At 38.4% G+C, this 24,280-nt stretch overlaps 1 protein-coding gene across 1 annotated transcript in view; it reads right to left on the minus strand.

Moving 5' to 3' along the window:
* Positions 1-21,431, minus strand: part of MAPK10 (mitogen-activated protein kinase 10) — a 107,076-nt gene extending 85,645 nt beyond the window's left edge. The window contains exon 1 of the mRNA XM_030450457.1: positions 21,376-21,431. The gene's annotated coding sequence lies outside the window, so the exon portion shown is untranslated. The remainder of the gene's footprint in view (positions 1-21,375) is intronic.
* Between the last annotated feature and the right edge of the window lie 2,849 nt (positions 21,432-24,280).

Genomic DNA, 24,280 nt, shown 5'->3' on the forward strand with positions numbered 1-24,280 from the left:
TACTATTGCTGTTAGTATAGGTAACACTCTTACTTTTGCTACAATGAATCAAAAGAGCAGGACAACGCCTTTGTGGAGGGAAAAATGAGACACCTTTCAGACAGTGTTTGGGGCTGTGTGGCTTACTTTCCATTTCTCCTCACCCTGTACAAATTCATAGCCCACAGTTCCAAACTCACTAAACTAAATGGCTTAATAAGGTGAAGGTGACTATAAGGAGGATTCCCTGGTTGCTGCCTTCATGTCAGGCACTGCGGTTGACATGAGCTGCTTGTAAGCCAGAGCTATAGCCTGTTTACACTAAAACAGCCATAAAACTCAAATACAGTGAAAGATAGTCAACTAAATTGGTAGTGTTTTTATCCTGATAAATATTAAGGATAAATATATAAAAAAAGAAAGATAATTATCCTTTCTTCCAGAAGTATGGGGTAGATAAGGGGTAAATATTTTTTTCCAAGAGAATGTCTCTTGGGTATCTACCACAAATGAAGAAAATCTCTCAGGATTAAATGAAGCAAACAAAAGGGTTATTTAGAACTCCCTGTGTTGTCCTCCCCACCTCTCGACTCCGACTATTTACCAAACCTTGAGAAAAATTGTCTCCATCCCTTTCAAGTTTGTTGAAATGTAATAACCTACCACATCCTACTGGTATCTTTTTACATTCTCATCACAAGAAATAGTTCTGCTACCCAGACTACCAAAAGCTTTATGTGGTTTCCATTTCTTTTCCCCTTCCCTCTCTCTGAACAGCACACATCCCTCTCTGAACAGCAACCTTTGGATCCATTTTGCTTCTGCCACCACAACGCAGTTGCATCCAATGCAGTCGCATTCTGTCTGCTCTTGACACACTGCCCAAGAAGACTCCTCTTCTCACAGATGTTTTTCTTGACTATCATAGACTCACCTGCTTTTGAAGGTTGCACAAAAAGAGCATATAAGCACAGGGTATGTTCTTTAAGCAGTATCTTCATGGTACAGGCAAGTTTTTCCACAAATTATACCTTCGTTTTCTACAAAGGTCCCAAATTACATGTTTTCTTTTCTTAAGATATTTCTTATTGTGCTTCTTTTCACATATTTGATATGTTTTTTCTATTATAGCAAATGAAATACATTTTGTATTTTAAGCATCCTTCCATTCTTTTGTGTGTGTTTCTGTAAACTATATTGTAACTTTTTGCCATCACAAAGTGTGAAGCTATTAAAAATTACCTATTTTGGGCATGCTGATGTTTCAATAAACGTATGTACACTGGGAAACTTTCTGGAAAGTATTTCTATAATCTTTAGAAGAAGAAGTGCTGTCTCTTTACTAACTACTGTATACTTTGGTGTTTTATATATACGTATTTGAATCTTATAACTTTCCCTTCTGAAAAAGGTTTTCTTTTCTTAAGTCTGCCTAGAGATCACTTTGTTTCCTCGTGGCCTGGAGATTTCCTAGCCTGTTCTCTTTTCAGAACACCTAATTTCTGATTATTTCAGTCTGCTGCAGCACCAATGAATGAGGACTATCCAACCCCCTATTGTTTCCATGGTGGGTTTTCTTTTCAGATTCTTTTTAGATTTATCAAAGTATCCTTTACAACCAGAAACTTCCAGCACTAATCAGTGAGTGCCAACAGTTTTCTGCCCATCAGTGAGCCCCATTGAGATCCCAAGTCCTTCACATATTAAAACATATCTATTAAAAGATTATTTCCAAAATAAAGAGAGTTGGAAATGTGTTACCATCATGAATAGGCAGAAGTCAGATGATACATGACTGTATCATGTTAAGGAAAACACACATGGGACTTCAAAATGCAAATGACATCTTGACATCTTGAAAAAAATCCTCTGTGAAATACACCCTATGACAAAGACCTTCTACAAACAGATGCATTTTAAAAATATGGCATTGATGAAAGTAAGGTGCAGTAGAACAAACAGCTTGAAATATGATTGACCCAACTGTCACCTTTTTAAATAGAACTCAACATGTTCAGAGACTTAATAATCCAACCATACAAGTGAGGCTGCTTGTTAATCTGCATATACAATACAAAATCATAGTTATCTGGCAGTACCCAGATTATTGTTGTACGTACAATTTCTCAGTGGCTATTCTGTCCACATGGATATTGAGACCAGGGAGATAAAACAATCAAAATAAAATCCAATAAGCCATACCCTACTAAAGGAGACACATCAAGCAATGGACAGTTGTTATCTCCTCACCGAGCTGGCTGACACTAATGTCAAAACTGCTCAGCTCTTGCAAGGCTGAGAGGTTTCATGACACTTTAAATTCCAGAAAACAATACCATCTGTGATTTTGCCACCGCATTTCTGATGGTATAAAACAGGTGACTGCTTACAACTCATAGGGGGCAGCTAATTTCAGTAATTCTCTTTAGCACACCATTCCAGCATCCTGTGTTAAGCTCTATGTGAACTGTTTGTGGGAGCAGAAATCTAGGACTAGTAGAAAACTCACAAATTCAGAAACATTCCATAGGAGTGTGGTAACAATAAGCTCCTCAGAATAACAGTATATCAAAAGTATTCTTTCATTAGGAACTCCAAGTGAGAAATATTCCAAATCAGTGGAATCATTCAGAATCTTGATTTCTGCATCTCTGACTTAAAACAAAGGTTGTTTTTATGTTTCTCATTAAATGACTGCAAGGCTTCCTAAACACTACATGTAACTTGTGCCTTTTCTGGAAGATATGAAAAAGAAAAAATACTTCACTAAAAAAAATATATGCAAGTGGTTTAACCATTGTATGTACAGGTAAATATCCTCCTCCTTATTCTTCTCCCCTTTTTTTCCCCACCCAAAATATCAAATTACTCAGTGACCTGAAGCTGATGGAAAACAAAACTGGACTACAACAACAACAACAAAAACAAAACAAAACAAAACCACAAAAACCAAACCAAAACAAAACAAAACAACCTCAAAAACAACGAGGTCTGGCAGAAAACTGTTTAGCTTGTGTCAAAGAGCATTCAGTAACTCTGCCTTCTTTGTCTCCTCTGTCACCAGAGCACCCACCTCATTCAGCAGTGGGCCTATATTGCCTCCTGTGTTAGATTTCTTTGCAATGTATTTAAGGAAGCCCTTTCTGTTGTCCTTGGCCACTCTTGCAAGGCTGAATTCCAAGGATGCCTTAGCTTTCCTGGTTGTCTTCCTCCATCTTCTGGACAACAGTCTTATATTCCTTCCAAGTGGCCAGTCCCTCTTTCCATGATCTGCAGACTTTATTCTTCCAATTGAGTTTGCCCAGCAGCTCCCCCTTTAACCATGCAGGTGTCCTGCCTCCCTTTCCTGATTTCCTACCCCTAGGGATGCACTGATCTTGTGCCTGGGAGAAGCAATCCTTGAATGTTAACTGACTGCCTTGGGCACTTTTACCTTCTAGTACCCTGACCCATGGGATTTCCCCTGATAATTGTTTGAAAAGGCCAAAGTTGGCCTTGCTGAAGTTCAGGGTCATGATCCTGCTTGATATTTTTTTCCTACTGCACAAGATCCTGAACTCCACCATCTCATGGTCACTGCAGACAAGGCTGCCTCAATCTTCACCACTTCAACCATACCCCCTTGTTAGTGAGTGTAAGATCCAGCAGGATAACAAACCTGAGAATTATCTAACATCAGTACAAAAGAAACAGACTAACATTTTGTGCCCACTTTTTCTAAGCTTTCTTAACCCGTATTTTACAACCTGAAAATAAGGGAAAACAATCTGAAGTATGAAATACCTGGTAACTAAACAAACACCATCTTGATTCCTTGTACAAAAAACACACACACTTTATGACTCTGATCCAAAGCCTTATAAAAATGCCCATACCTATCAAATAGTTTAAAAAAGGAAGGATCTCACAAGGGAGCACAAACAGTGCCCTCTTCATACTTATTTATATTCCTAAATCAAGAGCCCCTCTTTCTAAAGCCCACATTATAATGCAATCTATACCTCTGACATATACAAGCTATATGCATTGCTATATAAATTTATCTAGGCATAGACATAGAATATATGTAGTGCTTTGAGCACAGAAGTCTACATAAAACTGGCCTTTCATTTGGCAGCCAAAGCCACATTTCTTTCCTTTTCTCCTGTCCCTCCCATTGAACAGTGACATTGCTGGAATATACTCCTAAAGGGGCAGATTTCTCACTTCTCAAAGAATATGTTTCACAAGAAATTACTTCTGTTCACTCTGTAATTTTACTTTGTTATAAAGATCAAAGGAACTCCTGTATGCAGTCCAGTCATGTCCCTAGTATTACTATTTTTAACTTATCTTTAAAATAAGCTGAATTTAAGGAGCAACAGCTGCTAATTTTGGGACTGTCTTTGGGGGTGTGTGGAAATAATTATGGCTAGTGTTTCACATCACAATTCTAAACAGCAGGTGTTCAGATTAAAGCTCCATGATTTAAATTTGAAATTAACTCTGAACATTTTCCACCACTGATAGTGCAACTTTCGCTGATCATTTAATGGTATTGGCAAGTCTTCCCATGTCAATAACCATTTACCCTCAATCATAGATATAATTTCCTTTCAGCTCAGACCTTGAACTATTTAAACTGCTGATGAAACACGGTTCTGATCAATGGCAACAGACTGAACAGCATGTGATTAGGTTCTGGTTCAGCAGGCCATTTGACATGTTTGAAGTATTTAAAGCAGAAGCTGAAGGTTGGCTCTGCTTCACATACTTGCCAGATGTTTCTCATGCACAGTGACACCATACGTTGAAACACCACGAAGGTCCTTTTCACCCAGAAAATATGAGAATTCCTTTAGGACATGTGAAGAGTGTCAGTAGCTCATATTGCATCAATACTGTACTGCTAAGCAAAGGAAAAAAACAAATCCTTTGGCTGATCAAAAGGTTTTCCTACACTTGCTAGTACAGGTTTCTGAGATGTGAATCTGTCATCAACCCACAACATACTACATACCTACTACATACGTACTACATCATGCTTTGGACTATAACTCTGAGGACTCCAATTCTTTCATGCATGACCCTTTGTAAAAAAATTATTACTATGGACTGTCTCTATTTCGTTCCCAGAACAGTGCATTTAAGTCAAAAGCAGGGTTAGCATGCTGTTGAAATGTTCATGGCTGATTGAAATTATTAACTATAGAGAGATTGAAATATCCAAATATTTTAAATACTATATTGTCACCTATATCCATGGTACACCTGCACACTCAAAATTAGCCAATTACAGTCTAGTTACATTTGCACCCTTCTATATTCAAGTAAAGAATGGAACCTTCCAATGATTGTGGCCATTCATGCACCTCATGCGAAGGAAGTGGCATATCCTCTTCAACCAGTTTTGGATAAAATCTTAACTCACATATTGCCAGCAAATTAAAAGACCCTGAAAAAGCATTTACCTATTAATGTGTTAGATCATTGTTTAACTCAGTTATGCTTTATAGAACTACACAGGAAAAGGTTTCGAGCTTACAGATCACCAGATTCACTGATGAGAAGGAAATTTTCATACAGGCGGAAAAATCAACTGTGGCTGCAGAAATGGCTTGGAACGTACAACAGCGGTGTCAACATGAAAGGTGTTGCCTATTATAAAAGCTGCTAAGACTTTTTCAGAAAAATGACCAGGTTCTCTACAACCAGAAGAAGAGAGAGATCCTCTGCCTTACCCCTCAGAGAATGTTAAGATACAGCAGTTACAAATTAACTAACTCCATTTATTTAATCAGGAAAATCATTAGAACTCATGTAACAAACTATTATAATTTGACTAAATACATGACACAAACATAACAAGCTTGCAAGCACTGTTTTTCTACCTCAAAGTATAGGTCATGCTTGAGAAGTTATGTGGAAGATCTCAGTGCTTTGGCAGAGGTGTGGCAAGAAGTAGTTTTAATTGCTGTTCCCTCTGTTTAATGACCAAATATACTACTTTTGTGCAGACTTTGTTGAAGGACACAATCTGGGAGTAGTCATCTCATTAATACTGTTAAGCATGGTAGTATGGACAGTAAATAGTCTGTTAAAAACTAAGAGAACTTCTATTATCTATCACACTAGGGGTTGGTCTATCAGTTGCTGGTAGTAAGAGTCATCACCAGTCAATTCATAAAAGGGGCACAAAATCTTGCAAAAATTTACAGAAGGCATTGCAATGGAGTTCTTACATCCTCCACAGAAATAATAGACATAATTTATCTCCAGAAGCTAAATCCAAAACTCTCAATCCTTTTGGTGTTATATATCCTTTTTAATAACTTAAGGGTGTAGAGAAATAAGATAAATCAGGTGCCTCGAATTGCCAGTGAGTGGGTGTGAGTCCACCTGTGCCTGATTAGGACAGGCCCCTATTGGGCATGAGCAAGACCAGGGGGGCCAATAAAGGTGGGACACACACCCACAGAAGGCACCTCAGCTCACTCTGGTGCAAGGCATGGAGAGGCAAGCAGCTCGTCGAGCCTCTGGAGCAAGAAAGGCTCTTCCCACTACATAAGGGTATTCTTATTTCTTCAGGATTTGGCCTTGAGACACCTAATTCAGAAACAAATACACCAACCACAAAACAGTTTTTCTATTACTTATATATTTGATTTCATTGACTCCTGTCTCTGGAGCCAAGAATTAAACAAACACACATGACAGCAGTTGCTAATTACATAAAACACAGGTGTATGCCTAATTACTTCATCTTCTGCTCATTATCAAACGTTGCAGAGGCAAACAATATTTAAGATGCACTGTATTGAGCATAACATCAGCATCAGGCCAAGAGGTCAGATGTCACATTTCAACAGTCTTTGAAACAAACAATTTCAGAAAGACATGTGAAAACACATTTCTGCCACCTGTGCTGTCAGTCATTGCCTTGAAGAAGCATTCCTTCTGATATATACCAAAAAGGGGGTGAAAAAGTGCAAAGAAAGTAACAGGCATAAAGCAGAATTTTTGACTAACCAGTATTAGTGTGTTTTGCTTTATGAAAGCCATCCTGTTCCTCCAACAGAAGTAATGACTGCCTTGGCAGTTATAAAAGTAATCATCAGCATTTCACCTCTACCTTAATCAACAGTGGTTTTATTCTTGCAAGGTAGAAGGAAAAAACCCTATAATTACCAGACCTAATACTCACACAAAGCAATATATCTCTTTCCAATGGCTTTCTAACAGATTCAATTCTTCTAGAATTTGAGAGGGACCTTAAACAACAGCAAGTGGCTGACTGAAGATGTCACAGTAAGGGAGAGGAGACAAAGGGATCATTCTTCCAAAGTGCTTGAAAATGGCCTTGTGAGGAAGCACACAATACAGGTAAGGGATGGTAACCTACTTCTTCAGTTTCACTCCCCCTTAACTCCACTCCAAAATTTGCCTGCTGCCTTCACAATTTAACACATTCCTCCTTTCAGGTATATGTTTTCCTCTGCAAAAAATTTCTTTCTCTTATTTCTTTACTACACCTTTTACCAGTTCCTTTTCTGTTTATTAAAATAGACTCATACTGCCACCTTTCCTATTCTGCCCACTGTTGTTTTTCAGTGGTCAACATTATACTTTTTTTCACTTTGTTTTTTTTTCTTTCTACTGCTCAGAAAGTCCTCTTCTCAGTTCTTCATTCAGTATGTCTCTTCCTGAGCCCACCCTTCTCACTTCCACATTTTCTTTCTTTTTCCCCTCAAGGACAGTTCTTGACTTTTCCTGTACCTTTACCTACTTCACTACTTTTCCTGTCTTCAGTGCTGAATGAAGTTTCAGAAATAAAGGCCAAGCCCAAGATCCAGTGTACATTCCTGCATAACCTCAGCAGGCAAATAAAACAAAAAGCACACCCAAAAAATTCCTTTTTCCTACATTGCTAAAACCAATAAATGGTCAGGTCACCCCAAACTCAATTCATGCTTCTAAACCTAAATTAACTCCACATTATATTTTTAGGAACTCCAGGACTGGGCTATTTGTGTTTGTTTCATTATAATAATGATTAAGCTATCATCAATGTTCCTAGTAATGAAAAGCAGCCTCTTAAAATTTAATCCAATAGAGAACACAGCTGCCAGACAACATGGGCAGGCTCTCAGTGCAGAAGGAAAATGTGATCCCTGTGAAACAGTGTGATCCCTCATGCAGTTTTTCTTCCTCATATTTCTGGGGAAATCTGTAAGGACACAAATATATAACCTCCTGTGCTAATATCCATCATAAGCAGAATTTCTGCCATGATAAACTTCATTAAACACTCTTGATACACAGCATATCAAGTGCAATTGATCACATACAGAGTCAGAGCTGGGAAAGTAGGTGGCTTAGGCATGCTGTGAGCAGTTAAAAGCAGCTGAGATTTTTTTATCCCATGGTATCTTATACCTGAAGAACAAAATGGAAAGAAAAAATGTGAATTCATTCTCTGCCTTTCTGATCTCTTCTGTGGAATTCTTTGGTTCAAAATTTAAAATCATTCACACTAGTGAGAAGTTTACAGTGAAAATAATTTCCTGTTGTTATAAACTGCCTCTTCCTTTTGAGAGGTTTTGCTTGTTATGGCAAAAGCAGTTAACATATAATAAACAACCTAGAGAAATGTAATCTCTTAACACTGTGCAGCAAAAAGATGCTATTGACTGTACATGGAAACAAAACCCAAGTTTCTTATTAAACCTTCTGAGACCTACTCCTACTTACAAGCACTTCTAAGAAGAAACAAACACTAACAAAAACATGAATATCAAAATGTATAAAAGAAGTGCTTTTAAAGTAACATACAAATAATGTAAAGAATATAGCTATCAGACACCAGATAACCCCCTGTGGTGAGGGGTTTATCTCAAATTTTTGTGATTTATATAACCAAAGCCTCAAATATTCCCACTTACCCTCCATATCTTTCTGCAAAACTCCTAACCAGTCTTTATTGAGGAACCAACACTACCAGTAACACTGCTTCACTATACACCATATACAGACCTAAGTCTCATGTCTGCTCACAGTAGGCCAAAAACAGTGGAGCTGAGATCTCTGTCTCATACAGACTGCCCGCATCTACAAGAAAAGATGTCTGGTGGTTCTTGATGTGAGGAAGAAACAACTGCAGATGGCTTTGAGAGGATCATGGGAGTGAGAGAGGCAACTATCAACGAGAAGAAATGCAGAGAATGAGAAAGAAAAAGAAGAAACAACTGCATTCCTCATGATGACAGGACAAACAATTCAAGTGAAGCAAAAAAAACCCAAAAACATTATCCTTATACAGTACCTGGTTATGAAAAATGTTGAATCATATAATCCTCTATCAGTATCTTCCATTTGAAAATTGCCCACACCTATTCTTATACTGTCCACTGATGCAGAATTTTTTTTCCAGAATACTTTAAAAAACATTAATGCAGACAACTAAAACCAAACATAATTACAACAATGCATATGTGCTCCAAATCTCAGTATTTTTTCTTCATGTCTCATAGCATCCCAGATATAAACTGTTGAACTACTTATGTGCCCTCACTCTACTAAGAGGAACTAGTAAATGACTATCTGAACACACAGACTGTAACCTGTTTTCCTTTCACCAGCTCATATTTTGTAACTGCCCTGACATTCATAAGAATATTTGTGGAACAGAACATACACAGAAAGAGAAAAACATTCACCATGTGCTCCCTTCAGCAAGGAGCCCCAGGTCACTGTAGATTTAGGACAAGAACCTACAAACTCCATTTCCACTTCCTCTCAAATTAGAAGGTTTTCTCTCCATTTAACTGCAGTGAAAATCCCACCCACGTGTGTTCTGAGCAAGACAGTTCTGAACACACTGAAATCATGACGACTGAGGACACAAACTTAAATACTAACTTGCACTGTCCTACAATTAATTTTCCAAATAGTTTAGAAATCCACTTATACATTTGCTGCAACATCCACATTCAATGATCAGCAATGACAAAGGCCTAAATAACACTCTCAAGCAAGCTCTATTTCGGCCTTGTGAACCTGCAGACATATCATAAAATGACTCCCTATTTGCATAGTGCTAGTCTCATTCCTTTGAGGTCCTGTTGGCTTAAAATGAGGGAACTGAGATGAACAGAAGCAATCAGCTATGATTCTGCTCAAGCTCTCCATTCTATTTGTAATTTTCTTTCCTTTCTTTCAAGCAGAAGCCAGGGAAGACGGGGCAGATCTTCATCCAGGCCAGAAGATTTTTTTCCAGGGCTTTCAAAATGCAGTTAGAGCAACTCTACTGGCATGTGTGAAGACCATGCCAAGTGTTTGACAGAGCCTGTGGAGAGTTTACACAAGTGCAGATGTAAAGGCTGATATTCAATACTGTCAGCAATAATTATTTATCACAAAGCTCTGCTCTCATAACTCTTCACACAGGCAATGGTTAATTTATTATTTTGTAATAAGTATGATTATTTTGTTACTCATCAGTAAGGAATATGTTATCTGAACTGAAGTCAGAGAGCTTTCTGGACAAAAATAGGGGAGGAGGTACTGGTGCACTGTTTAATTTAGCAAACTGTTGCCATGGTAATATTTTTTTTACTGACTGCTGATGATTTTCTCATGTCTGAAATGTAATTTATGCACATTCTTCTTCTAGAGCAAAGAAGCAATTTCTCGATGAGTAAACCAAAACTGGTTTATTCAACATTAAAATGCAGTGTGCTTCATGTAATTTCAGAAATAATTTGTCAAGATACTGTATTTAATTCATGCAAATACACTGGCCTCCTGCAGTATATAACCCAATTACCAGAGGAAAGCAGAAGTCTTTCCCAGATCTGAAATAAACAGGAACAGGAAAGGTAATGCAATTCCAATTTTCTTCCTATTACAGGAAAGGAGAGGGCAGAACCAGAGATGACTTAGCCCAGCAGCTACTTTTGTTACAAATTTACAAATGCACAGGCTGTAGGAAGACATACTGAGTCTACTGCTGCACAACTGGTTTCAGTTTTCTTCAATATAATTTCTCCACTTTCTGTTTGTCCTCTAGCCTTTGTGCCTAAAACTCATTTTTAGAATCATTGCTCCTCCACAAGTTGAAATACATTGTTTTATCTGCTTTGTACTGATACTTGCCTTCAAATTCAAAAGTTTAGTATCTGCATTCCAGCTGACAGCATCTTGAAATGGTTAAGGCCAGAAAGTGAGGTTTTCATACCACTTGTGATAAAAGCCTATGAATGAAGCCAGTAAGGATGAAAATAAAAATGGATGGTGGTGACTGGAGTAGCATCAAATGCAGGAAACAGAGGTTTCTTACTGCAGACTGACAGAACACAACACACAGACCTGTGGAGAAGTCACTGCAGCAAAAAAAAAGGACATATCTGAGACCTAAATGGTTGCTCCAGCATGGAGCAACTTCCACTACTGACAGGCAGGCTGAATATCTAAGAATCAAGGAGATAAGCTCTGTATCTTCATCAAGAAATATAACTTGTTTATATTTAGTACATACTGCTTGCAGTGCAACTCCTGAGTAGCAGGGGTAAGAAAATGTTTTATTGCATGGAAAGAACATGCATTTGTGGGAAGCAGAAGAGATGATTATCTCTTCTATCAATGAACAAGTCCAAATGTAGTATAACTTTATACTTACAACTGACTTTCATGCTGAATACAAAGGCAGAGGAAGAACGGACTGCTAGCTGCCATCTTGGTTTAGCAACAGGTAGAACAATGACAATATGTCACTGCTGGAACTACAGTGCTCACCACTACCAGATGCATAAAATATAGAAATATTTGAATTTACTCTCAATATTCCACTCTTTTGCAACATTTGTCTTCGCTGTTATCTGTAAAGTTATGAAGAGGAAGCCTGATGCTGGAAGGCACACCAGTAGAGAGAGATTTCTTCAGGAAATGTAAGTACTTACCATTTGTGTTTAACATGTTTTGGGTATGTCTGTGTGTAAGAAAAGAACACCTTTGAGAGAGAAATTTAAAACCTCTTCAGAACTAAGAATAATTACTCTTAAAGAGCAAAGAATAACAGAGGATGTAGATGGCTAAAAAGAAGAGGTACTGAAAGTCCCTGCTTTAAAGTACAAAGAAGAATGTGTAACTGCACAGTCATAACTATAAGTCACAAGACCTCAAGGGTCTCACATTGACAGCTTGGGTAGCCAGCTACACAAAGACAGTTTGGCACTGTCCCACAAGTGCCATTCTGGCTGACAAGATACAGATTTGACAGATGGGTGAATGGCTACACCCAGAGAGTTGTCATCCATGATTCAGTCTCCAAGTGGAGACAAGTGGCAAGTGCTGTACCTCAGGGGTCAGCACTGGGACCAGTGCTGTTTAACCTTTTTGTTGGAGACATGGACAGTGGGATAGAGGGTATCCTCAGCAAGTTTGCTGATGATAAAAAGCTGCGTGGTGTGGTTGACACCTTAGAGATGAGGGATGCCATCCAGAGGGACCTTGACAGGCTGGAGAGGTAGGCCCATACCAACCTCATGAAGGTCAACATGGCCAAGTGCAAGGCCTGCAACCTCAGGCACAAATCCAGGCTGGGGGAAGAAAAGAGAGAGAGCAGCCCTGAGGAGAAGAACTTGGGGGTGGCCGTCAATGAGAAACTCGACATGAGCCACCAGTGTGTGCTCACAGCCCAGAAGGCCAAAGCATCCTGGTCTGTATCAGAAGAAGCATGGCCAGCAGCGTGAGGGAGGGGATTCTGCCCCTCTGCTCTCCTCTTGTGAGACCCCATCTGGAGTACTACCTACAGCTTTGTAGCCCCCAACACAGGAAAGATACAGACCTGTTGGTTGAGAGAAGGGCCACAAAGATGATCAAAGTGCTGGAGCACCTCTGCTACAAAGACAGGCTGAGAGAGTTGGGGCTGTTCAGCCTGGAGAAGAGAAGGCTCCAGGCAGACCTTAGAGCACCTTACAGTCCATGAAGGGGGCTACAGGAAAGCTGGGAAGGGGCTGTTCTCCAGAGAGGGTAGTGACAGGCAATGTTTTTAAAATGAAAGAGGGGAGATTGAGGTTAGATATCAAAAAGAAATTCTTCACCATGAGGTATTAAGATACTGGAATAGCTTGTCCAGGGAGGTTGTTGATGCCTCTTCCCTGGAAGTGTTCAAGGCCAGGTTGGATGAGCAACCTCTTGCAACCTGACCTGGAGGGAGGTGTCACTGCCCATGCAGGGGGGAGTTGGACCTTGATGATCTTTAAGGTCCCTTCCAACCCTTACCATTACATTAGAAACTGGAAAATTAGTTTCAAAGTAAGGCAGGAAAGAACTGGACAGGTGAAAGTAAACACAGAACAACAGGTCACACAAATTGAAAGAGTCTGTATTTGTACAGAGCTACCCAGAATATGCTCCAATATTTGAAGTAGCAGCAAAACTAAAAAAAAATAAGTGTCTGTTCTGTCACATAAATAGCCAAAATTTAACCATATGAGACCAAATTGTTTGCTGAACTCACATGTGATTGAGCTGTTCTTATGTAAAAGGCATCATAGATTAAGAGAAATTACACAGTACAGTGGTTTCCAAACTATGATTTAGAGGAGCAAACAGACCACAAGCCATCTGTAAATGCCTTAAAGCTCACACTGTCAGATGCAAACTTTCGGTATGCAGAAACTCTTTGCACAAAAAAACCCCAAACCCAAACTGCAGACATTCTCCTAGAGAATGCAAGCTATTTTCCAGGTTCCTTGGGTACTCCTTTGTTTCAAGTCTCATTTCTGAACTGTACATCTGAAGAAAGAAACCTCCTTTTGGAGTGGAAGGCAGGAATTTAACTGTACCTTTTTCAGTATGAAAGCAATATACCTATGCATTTCAAATTTATTACTGAAGCTAAAATTAGTCTGCTACCCTACACTTGAAAAAGATATCAAAGTATTTAAAACCACCTGAATGTTGGGTTTTTAATAAATAAAGATCAAGGAAGAGTTGCTGATGAAATCCTCCACTAGAAATTACAATCAAGAACAAGGCCCTTTGGTTTCCCTCCCATTTATATTTTAATGTCAACGGCATAAACATACAAAGTTAAAGCTAGCATACATTATCTGACTACAAAGATGCACAACACAAAAAAGAGCTGATTATACAATAGCAGGAAATTCTGATGAAGTAAAGAGTTCTTGAATAAGGCAAATAAATACATCAGTCACTAAGTTATCAGCATCATATCAGGATAACTTCTTCGCAATGACAAATACAGAAAGAGGTATGCACAGGCTGGTAAAAGAAGGGATTCACAGCAGAATAGCCCACTCTGCAGGCTGATAGCCTGGCAAAAATTTAAGAGAGACATAGCAAGCATAGAATGCACCTCAGTTTCAGATATCTTCACAAAATTATGCCAAGACAGCATTCCTCAGTCTCCATACCAGACATTCAGTTAGCCAAATTACTAAAAATGTACTTAGTAATCCATAAAGACACTAGCAAATCAGATCAGATAATCAACTGCTGAACTACATAACTACATACTTTGAAGACATGGAAAGGAATAAAATAATAAAAAAAAGGAATGCTTTTCCATCTACTTTTTTTGGCAACTGAATCAGCAGACAAATATTTTTGCTAATGAACATAGAAAAACCTGAAGGCGTTGCCAGAATTCATATAATAATTGATGACACGATAAGAGCATCAATTCAGACAGAAACCTAAGCTAGAGATGGCAAAGGTTCAAGCAGAAAATTTTAATGACCACTGGTGCCCAGCTCTGCAGCCACAGCAAACTGAGTCTCAAGACAATGTGAACATGAGGCATCTACCACTGGTACTATGGATCATATACATAGCAGACTTATACTTAAAGAGGAGCAGAGGCAGCACCTGACATTTGCACCAGCAATCAGAATTGCCACCACCATCTTTAGAGATGCACTTTACATAAGAAGTGTCAGTAAACAAATTAACAAGTGGAAATTTCTGGCTTGACACTATGAGACATGTGACAGCTTCATTCAGGGACTGCATGAAGAAACAGACACAGAGAGCAGTAAAAATTGAGCTCTGACCAGTCAAGTGTTAATACTATCTGACACACTTGGACAAGGGTTATTCAGGGATTTATCAGGACTGTTATGGCTGCTTGAAATGCTGTTCTATGGGAAGGATTCTAAAAATGGTAATACATTCACTTAGCAGTATATTGCAGTGTTCTCTGTAAAATGAATAAGAAATAATCATTAGAGGGCTTCTGGTTGGAGGGAGGGAATATTTCATGTGACCCAGATCCTAGCTGTACATCTACACAGATGGGATTATAGATGTCTGCTAACTAATAATGAGAGCCCTGGTTCAGACTTACGTCTTTTATTTCACTCCTGGTTTATAATATGGGGAAGAAATGACAGTTAGAAAATTCAGCAGCTTTAGCCAATAAACATGCTGACATTGCTAGGGTTGAAGAAAACAATGATGTAAATACAACTGTGCATGGGTTTTTTGCTGTGTTGCAATTATATTTTTCTGTACCCAGAACTAGGGTAGGGATGCTCTTAATATTGTGCCTGATTTTAAGTATCTGAATAGTACAGGCACTGCTCAACTGCCAAAATTTAGATTTCTCAGAATGATTCAGTTGCTTAAAATCAAATATTCATCCAATTATCCTGGTAAATTGAGCTCTCTCTTTTTCAGTCCTGTGGGTAGTACTGGATCCAGAAATGCTGGCAGAAACAATAAAGCAGCTAGAAAGGACAGAATGCAGATGAATACTTTTTTCTACAACAAGAATTCAATATACAGTTGATGCTATTTTTTCTCAAATCAAAGCTACAAAATTAACTGCAGACCAACAATATAGATCAATATCCCAACATTTGAATTTCTTCCATTGCACTTCCAGTAGCTTGATTATACTATCTTGCTTCCCTCACTTTGAGGTTGTCTTATTAGTCCTTCTACACACTAAAATTACTTCTAGATTACTACTAACACTGACAATGCACTAAAAAAGGATTATATTATTTTCTGTTAGAAAAAATTCTTCCTTATCAAAGCTGTTCACTGTTAAAGATTAACTGAGACAGCACTATTTTAATTTCTTTCTCCTTCTGTTGTAGTCAGGTACCAAACACTGTCTCATAGCCCCTTTAATTTGTAGGTCAAATATTAATATGCTTGAATGCAAATTCTATTTAATAATTAATTTAGGGCCAAATACTGCTTAGGTATTGGAAGTACTTGAAGTTATTACATGCACAAAGGTTAAAATACTTGTCAAAAATACCTTATGTTCTCAGATCTACATTACCTCTCAGGAAATAAAGAGATTTCTCACTTATGTCAAAACAAATGAGCATTTTAAGAAGTCAGACCATTGGGTGAGGGATGCTGACCCAGAGACAGGGAAAGGGGAAACTCCTGGGCAAAAAGAGTAGGCCTGCAGCAGGCAACTGAGATTGGGATCACCTACAGAGATGGAGGCATTGACAAAACCACTGACACAGTCTCTGGAAACATCTTTTAATGGATGTAGAAGCTGATATCCCTGTAGGATCATTAAATGTAGCACCATGGAGAGAGGCATGAAATACCCAAGAGCTGGTAGTCTGGAAGGTCACCCATAGTGATAGGGGAACACCTGCAGATCCTGATGAGGTGCCATGCAGGAGCCTCAGCTAACAAAGCTCACACAGAGTACCCCACCTAGGTACTGCCACTTTTGGGGATGAAGACTCCTTGGGGGAGATGATGAAATACCACCAACTAACTGTCTGAGAATTTGCTAACCAGCTGAGGCAGTATGAAAACTGTGCCTCTAATCCCTTACAGGCTCATGCCTCAGACTGGCTGAGGAGCATGGAGCCTCTTTTGAGAGGGTGTATGATAAGTTATATAGGATGGAGAGGGAGAGTAACACCTACTTTTCTCCTGAATGGATCCATGTGTCAGCCATTGAGAACAGATGCCCTCCTAGGAAGCTTGAAGGAAGTGGATATCAATCAGCTCTCTTGAGCCTCTCTACTAACCCACGGGATTTCTCCACGCAACTTCTTCAGGAGTTCGAATTTAACCCTCCTGAAGTCCAAGGTTGCAGTTCTTTTTGTTTCTGCATACTAACTGTGATCCTGAACTCTATTCTCTCATAATCACTACTGCAAAGGCTGCCTCAACCTTAATGTCCTTCACCAGAACCTTTTTGTCAGTACAAAGTCACTAGTACACCTCTTCTTATTGGCTCTACCACCACCTGAGTCAAAAGTTGTCATAAATACACTGGAGGAACCTCCTGGACCATGCATGCCGGGCTATGTGGCCTTCCCAGATATCAGGGTGATTGAAGTCACCCAAGAGAACCAAGGACTGTGATTGTGAGGCTACTCTCAGCTGTCTGTAACTCACAGAATCACAGAATGGTTTGGGTTGGAAGGAACCTTAAAGCTCATCCAGTTCCAACCCACTGCATGGAGAGGGACACCTTCCACCATCCCAGGTTGCTCAAAACCCCATCCAACCTGGCCTTCAACATTTCCAGGGGTGGAGCAGCCACAACTTCCTTGGCCTACCTATTCCAGCATGTCACCACCCTCACAGGGAAGAATTTCTTCCTAATGTCCAACCTAAATCTCCCATCTTCAAGCTTTAAACCATTGGTTTAAAACTGAAGAGGTGAAATTTAGCTTGGACATTAGGAAGAAATTCTGGAACAGGTAGGCCAGAGAAGATGTGGATGCTTCATCCCTGAGGTGTTCAAGGCCAGGCTGGATGGGCTTTTAAGCAACCTGGTCTAGTGGGAGATGTCCCAGCCCATGAAGGGGAGTTGAACTCGATGCTCTTTAAGGTCCCTTCCAACCCAAACTATGCTGTAATTCCATTAAATTAATGCATATATTTAAGTACTGGTATGATTCACAAATTAAGTTATGTAGATCTGTTTCAGGAACAGAAGTTTTTTATTTTTTTTTAATTCTAAAAAAGACGCATTAAAACATATATTTTTTAAGTTCCTATTTAAGGATATGAGCCAATCTTTAAATACTATTATTTAAATACTATTTCTGAATTTTATGCAGTAAATTATATACACAGAATTTGGGCTAGGCATGAAGTAGTGAAACTGAATGGGGAAAACCCAACAACAGTAAGTGCTTCCGTTCAAAGAAAAATTTGCTTTGAGACTACAAGGACAGGAACATTCAGATACCATTATAGGCCATTATGTCATCTGGTTCTGATATGCAACAGAGAAAAACCTTCATGTCCACATAGGACAATTACTTCCTCCCTGCTTTCTCTTGTGTGCTCTATTTCAATCTTAACAGCCTATAAACCACAAAAATCCTCACATCCTTCTTCCCTCTCGTGCAAGATGATGCAGCATTGGCAAGCTGGAGCAGAGAGCACTGGCACTTGTTCAATCCACCCTACGCACTACTTCAAGGAGTAACCCTACTAGCTGGATACCTAACTGGAGTTACATTTTTCCAGAAACAAAGGCAGTAAAGATTAAGAATTCTCTGTAACAGTTGCTAGTTGATAGTTGACAGACTATCTTGGGATAGCAGTCACATTAACATGAAGCTACACACACAATAAATTACTCCAGAGTCTGCTGTATAAATATTACCTTTAACAATGATTTCATATCTGCTGCAAATCACACCTTCTTATCAGGATGCTACTGTATCTTCATTACATTTCCAAAGCTCCTGCAGTCTTACAGTGGGTTCACAAAAAAAGAATTTTTTTTTTCCAAGATAGGACTAATATCTACACCTGACATCCCCTTAAAAATAAAACAACAAAAGCAAAACCAACCAAAAAACCACCAGCATTTGCAATGCAGCCAGAACTTGTTCTTCATATTGATTACTTAGGAAAGAGGTCATAAAGCAGGATCAGGCAGATAATGTTGAATTTGAAAACAGAATTTTTAACACGAAAAAAAATTCTATTTCAAAAAACCACAGGTTTTTGAGAAACAGGACATAGCAAGAAAAATATTAAAGATTGCTTATCTTGTTCTGACTTTTCTTCACCAAATATTTAAGCACTGAGGACAGAAGCCTTTCCTAGATGGATTTTCCTGTGAGACTTTCGGCTGTTCTTACAACCTTCACTTTCTTTAAAGTGATGAATAACTGCAAGCCTGAATGATTCAAATATTGCACCATGTCTGTAATGTTATTCTCTTCTAGCTGCATACAACACAAGGATACTTCATGTGTTGTAGATTAGGCTGTGGATGTAGTTAGCTTAAATAACTTCTGGATAGTCCTCCAGCATGCATATTTACCTCTGTCCTTTCACTTGTCTGGCACATTTAATCTGTACAGATAACAGTTAAGAGAGAAGGATCTCTACATTAACACCATACTTTCTGCATTGCATTGATAACCCCACACATATCTCTTTCACTTGTTTTACTACTTCTTTTTTTTTTTTTAATACACTGCAAAGTGGCTGCCCTAGAGCTTAAAGCAGATAATCTGATGCCTGTACAGCAGTTAACATCCTGCTGCCTTGAGCCAACTTTACCTATACCCTACTGCAGTGAGTACGAATTGGATAGCTGATGCTGCCAGTACTGCAGATGCTTCTCTACAAGAGCTCTACTTTCCACTTGGCAGTCAGTGCTCCCCATTCTTCCTGATAAAAACAACAAAAGATGGAAGGTGAGCAGAGGAAAAGCTGATGGTATTACATGGTTATGTTCCAGTTTCTGCTTCTCTTGACTGACTGCAATCAGAAAAGGACTTTTGCTAAGAACAGTACACAAATAAATAGACACAGAGTCAACACACCCCACTGACAAGTCTAGAAGAGGAAGCAAGCAAAGTATTTCCCTGTGTGGTTAAAAAATACTTCCTACCACTTTATATAATATGGATTCATACACCATAGCTATCAACACAGCTGAATTTACTGCTGTCTTGGTCTCTTTTCCACCCTTCCGCTGGCACTGTTCTCTCTAATTTTTGCTATTGATTTGGCATTTTATTTATTCTTCTGCAGGCTATTCAAATTATTTTAATACACCTCAGAAGGATCACACTGAAAAACTACCCAGAGGTTCAGCAGACATTTGTCTGACATTCTACTCCCATATTCTACAGCACTTGTCCTGGATATTTTCCATAAGGTTGGGAGGGGAGCCTGCCAAATACCGAACTAGGCTGCCAGGTGGCACAGAGTTGGTTTTTTTCATCAGCAACTCAAAAAATACAGCAGGCACACAAATATTTCATCCGATATGCTCACAGGTCAAACCTGACACAGGGAAGCATGAAGCTGTAAAGTGAGTTTACTCTTCTTCAAGAAGCACATACAGCAGAAAGAGAACATTTGATCCACCAGTATTTCAAAGTGGAATTGAACAACTGGAGAGCCCCCAAGAGAGACATTTGCATTTCAATCTTTTAGAAAAATTTCAGGCTCACTTGTAAAACGTTCATGATTTTTCCTCGATCAATCCATGCTACTGGAGGAACACAGATGTAGACACAGAACAGAGGTATATCCATGTCTTTACAAGAATGCAGAAGGACAGAAAATCTTCCCTTTCCAACATAAAACTATCAGTCCCAGACATGTAAGAGATGTCATCCATGTCATATGCCCCCACGATTCTGAGATAGCACTAGGGAATAATCTTGGTGGGAGGGTTATAGATTTTTGGGGCCTCTAGCTTTCACATACTCAAGCTTCATTTTTTTCAGGAATAAGGACAAAAAGCCTACTTTTTAATTAAAATTAAGCTCACAGTTTCTCGCATGTATGTGACCCTGACTCCAGGGCATTAAAAAATGTTAAAATACTAATCTCACAGACTCCAAGGAACAGTAATGTCAGAAGACAAAAACAAAATCAAAAAGTGAGAAAGAAAATGCAAATCCTTTAATGGTCATTTCCAGTGAAGTTTATGAAAATAAAAGGTGATCAAGGGCCTCCACTGAAAAGTCTGTAACTCAAAGTGAAGAATACAGCACATTTTGGAAAAAAAATCCAGCCACCTTGAAGAGTAGTGAAGGTGAACTGTTAAAATGATGATCATTACAGGTAACTTCTGGAAAGCTTTTTGTTTCCCTGTATTTAGTTAACCACATGGCAAATAACTTTTGGATATATGCTAAGGCAAAAGCTCTCAATTGGGAAAATTTTAAGTTATTTTGCTATCTTTACACTTTCAAACACGTATACCCAGTGCACACCATCTGATAACTACATGTACAATTCAGAAATTTCACACTTGAAAAGGCATGGTATTATCCTCATGTTACTAACTTACTAGGAATTGCAATTTTAATGCTTCCTTCCCCAAAATAAATACAGAAATCAGGATGCACTTTGGCATTAAGCACCACTCTTTTTTGCAAACGAGTATGATTTAATTAAAAACTGTTGACTTACCACAGCACGTGCTTTGTCTCATCTATTGGAAATGGTTCAAAGGCATCAACTTCATGCATGGGTTGCCATAGCTGATATTTGAAACTGGCCTGCAGCTGGTAAAGGTTTCTGATACTAGCCCTAAGAACAAAAAAAAAAACCCCAAACAAACCAAACCAAACCAAAAACCCAAAAAAAACCCCCCCCCCAAAAAAAAAAAAAAAAAAGAGAGAGAAAGAAATATTTGAGGTTTATTTCTCAAGTCTGATAGACACAGAAAAATCTAGACAACTAAGACAACCTGAAATGTCAGCATTTGCATATCATATAGCAATGACTTTTTATTTCCCTCTGGCAATACCATAACACATCTGGTTTCAGGCATCTGGACAATAAAATTCCCTTCACCCATGCAAAGAAGAAAGGCTAGAAAGAGAGAACAATACAGAAAGAAGAGTTGTTTAAATGGGAGAGAAGTGTTACAGTTCTTTAAAAAATAAATACAATGAAAAAAATATATATAAAAATCAAGGCAGGCAGATGCTTGAGACCTCAAGTTTAAGGCTGCTGAAATTGCAGCTGGCACTAAAAAAATATAAAACTGTTCTGAAATTGTTACTTTTGTTTCTAATCTACCTTTCTCAGGTCAGATCTCAAATTTTTCCTAGGAATGAGGAAATTTCAGTGTAACAAGTTGAGATTTGTACACAGTCATCAGTGACTAATACCTGGGGACTGACTTGAAATTTGACTTGTGACATTATGAACAGCTTTAAAACTGTGACATGGATTTATAAAAGCATAAGAAAAGGCCTGTGAACTACTGCTGTTTATGAAATTAGCATCCTTTTTAAATCAAACAACAAAACATGTTGACAGAACATGTTCAACTGACAAAGTGCCTGCAGCTAACAAACTTGTACAACCTCCATAAATTGACTAAAAAGCAAACTATGTGGTATTAAGAAAGTGAATGAGAGGAGAGAACAATCAAGCATTTATCAGTGAGGTGTCTAATCACTGACCAAAATTGGGTAACTAGTATTAAGAAAGTGTTGCCCAAACCTTCTGCTTACCACTGATTCAACAACATGTTTTCAAATAGCTCAGAAGTGAATTAAAAATCTGTAATAAGTTCAAAAGATTAAAAATCTTTATCAGAAAATAACTGCTTAACCCAGGAGGGCCCACGACACTTCACTGGTCTGGGAAAGGAGCTGCACATAGTCAGGGTCCCTGAAATCCCACTTCAAATAGTAGATTTCCTGAGTTATCTGACCTCAGTGTAGAATGCTGGTGAGGCAGCTATTGACTTGACTGGAAGGCTCTTCTGGACCTCCAGCTTTTACTGCTTACTACAATGTGAAAAGCCAAAACACCCAAATTTTCCAGTGTTTCCAATGTCACCACTGTGATGTCAGCAAGCATCTGCACTCATGGTCATCAGCCTCTTTTCCTTGGACAGGTGGAAAACCTACTAGCCTAAAAATACAACTGCTGCTTATGTCTTCCTTGCTGTAACAAGGGTTTTGACTCCCTTCTGTCCTATACTCCAGGCACAGTCTAGGATATCCTAATATACACAAAAGCTCATAATCACATCCCTTCAATAGAGATGAAGTTGAGAAGACCATTCCACTGCCACTAGTGATTTCATGGGCCAAATCCTTTGTAAAAAAAATTTCACTATATAAAAAAACAAAACAAAACACCAAAAACCAAGACTGTAAACTATCAAGACCTGAATTTCCTCACCTTCTTTTCTACCAATTAACCAAAACTTATGCTAGAGGTTGCTAACAAAGCTACAGGCTGAAACACTAAAACAACTCAAGAAAAGCTGGGTAACTTCTGCAAATGTGAACAAAAGACCTTTAAATTCCATCCCATCCCTTGTACTGCTTTTTATCTATCCTTTAATCTCACTATCACAGCATAAAAGAAACACAGTCCTAACACCTGATGCTTCACACTAACTGAAACTGTATGTTGCTTCCAGGTTCAGATCATCAGCTTCAGATGGTTACTTCAGTAAAAAGATTTTTTGTTTCCATTACTTTTTCTTCAGTCTGCCTCCATGGATGGAGCTGCAAGAAAGAAGAACTTGGAGAATGCAGCATTTTTTGTGTTAACGGATGCCCTTTTATGAGGGTTATTTTTTCTTGCATGTGGCCTTTAAAACAGTAACCACGCAAGAATCATAGAAAAGGGTCACAGAATAATAAGTGTTGCAAGATAGGTTATATTTATGTCCAGTACTGTGGTCCAGTGAAGTCACCCCCTTGTTCTCCTGATAACAGAGCAGCAACTGTGGTTAATACTGCAATCACTAGGCCTTTAGGTCACAATTGTGTGTGTATATATACATACATATATAGTAACAGTAGGGCTATTATAAGCTCAAAATGTAACCAGTGGGATGAGAGGGGCTATGGGTATAGAAACAATACAGAAATAGTAGTATATTAATAATAATAATAATTTAAAGAAATAAAAATAAAGTAAATAAATAAAAATAAAGTAAATAAATAAAAATAAATCAAATAAATAAAAAGAAATAAAATAATAAATAATAATAATAAATTAATATCTATAATAATATAGAAATAACTTAAAACTTTGTTTTGAATAATTTATCAACAAGCTAGTGATATTTTCTGTTATTCAGGATTGTCAAAAATACTGGGCCGCTTCTACTGAACAGTTTAAGAGATAAATCATTTCACAGCTGGGGTCCCTTCTTTCTCTGCCTTGCAAAACTTACTATAACTATGATGTAGTGTGCAAAAGCACTCGTCCCCAAGTGCTCATAAAAAGTCTCCTCAATGCACATACATATTTCTAACAATGAGAGGGACATTTTCTGATATCAAATCGACAAACAAGCAGTTGAAGGGAACTTCTTTTTCATGTTAAGTGATTTTTG

The sequence above is a fragment of the Calypte anna genome, chromosome 4B (assembly GCF_003957555.1).
Source record: "Calypte anna isolate BGI_N300 chromosome 4B, bCalAnn1_v1.p, whole genome shotgun sequence".
NCBI lineage: Eukaryota > Metazoa > Chordata > Aves > Apodiformes > Trochilidae > Calypte > Calypte anna.